Below are 1,744 nucleotides of genomic sequence, written 5' to 3'. Positions count from 1 at the left end.
CATATAGGCATCCTCCTGAATATTAACCTTCATCAGGCGATGAAAGGAGACATATTATTATTTTAAACTTAAGTATTTTTTATTTCCCTCTTCTCCTCCTTCACCTCTTCTCTCTTCACCCCTCTCTCCCCCCGAGCAATGAACCTACGTCTTTTGTTACACATACTGGCCCGATAGTGGCTCCATCGCTGAGCCCAAATTTAAGAGAAATAATGTTTTAAAGAACATTTGTGCCTTACAATTAAAATGTGTTCATGTGCTTGACTATGTGGCAACAGAATCCTTCCCAGGACCTTGAGTGTCTGTCCCTCCATTTTCCCCTTGCTTTCCTCAGCCCTTTGTCTCAGTGATGTTTCCCCAAACCCTTCTGCTGGAGGAGGTTTTGTGGTAGTGGATTCTTTTGAAAATACCTCACAGCAAATGTTCCTCAGACTGGTGGGCTGTGGGTCTTGTGGGTGTCACCAAGATAAGTTTGTTCTTTATCCCACAGCAGGTAATAAAAGGAGAAGTAGTCTTCTTAGTTTCTGCTACCATATACGGTCAACTTTGAGGAGTATTTTTTTTTTTTAATTTTTACTCAAGAAGGAATGTATTTATGATTTAAAACATCAATAGAGGCAAATGTATATAATATTAGTCACAGACTACTGTAGTGTTTTAGAATATCTACCCCAAAGTTTGAGCTGCCTGAACAGACTCTAAACATGAGAAGAAAATATATACCTGCCAGAAAAGAAGGTGTACTTAAGTCAAAAATGTGGAAAAATTACATATTTAAAGACATCTCTGTGGGATTGAAAATAATCTTTTGTTACTGGCCGGGTGACTTAAAGTGCATTCAGGAATATATTTTTTGCAGGGTCCCTACAACATCTTGATGTTGAAAAATCAGGTTAGAGGGTCAGCTCAGCCATTAAAGACAAAGGGTCACACGTTTACAGGAGAAAGTCATTTCTACCGTAGGGTCTTCTCTTTGAACTTTGGAGTTAGTGTTGCTCTTGGTATGACATTCAGACTTTCTTTTGATGACAACGATTTCTTTGTATGTTTTATTAGTCATTTGCTTTAGCTAATGTGCTTTTATTTCTAACACCTTGTTTTTGTATTATTCCTGTAATAGGGATTTTTGAGTGATAAATATTTTCTACTCCACCAACGTAGAGAGCAGTAGCATTTGAATCTAGGACGGTTATATTACAAACTTCAAAATTCCTATTTAAGGAACACAGGAATTTAGTGGGAATATGATTCTAACCCTCAAAATATTGAACTCTTTTTGTAGTTAGTTGTCCATTTCTTGGGAGGTTCCTGCAAGGTCACAAACCTTGCAGGGATTTTTGACTAATTGACTTATGGTATGAGCATGTGTCTTTTGGTGGGACGTTAGAATCTCATGTATTGAAAAGGAGCCCTTAGGTATTGAGTACACAGGACCAATGCGAATGAGCAAAAGTGATATGTAACCCAAGTTTAGCTCATGACATACTCGGCACTAAGGTCGTACCTCCTGGCCCCACTTTCCTAAGCTGCCCAATATGCATTGATTATCCAATGAATGTAAGCACACACAAAGACAAACTTGTGGGCATGGAAGCTCAACTTTGATTTCCTTTGCCTTTTTCCTTTTATGGAAGTTGGGCTCGGCGTTATATTATAGTTCAGGAAACAATCACACAGCAGCAAGAGGGAGCCTGGTGGGAAGACTTCCAGCCACAGCAGGCTCATCCACTTCTCCTCACTCCCA

The 1,744-nt window shown here is 39.2% G+C and overlaps 1 protein-coding gene across 3 annotated transcripts in view; it reads left to right on the top strand.

The window, feature by feature from the left end:
- The window catches only part of Tbc1d4 (TBC1 domain family member 4), a 168,954-nt gene that overhangs the window by 108,932 nt on the left and 58,278 nt on the right, over window positions 1-1,744 (top strand). The window lies entirely within an intron of this gene.

The sequence above is a fragment of the Microtus ochrogaster genome, unplaced genomic scaffold (assembly GCF_000317375.1).
Source record: "Microtus ochrogaster isolate Prairie Vole_2 unplaced genomic scaffold, MicOch1.0 UNK2, whole genome shotgun sequence".
In the NCBI taxonomy this organism is placed as follows: Eukaryota; Metazoa; Chordata; class Mammalia; order Rodentia; family Cricetidae; genus Microtus; species Microtus ochrogaster.
This window is presented reverse-complemented; position numbering and strand designations above follow the sequence as displayed.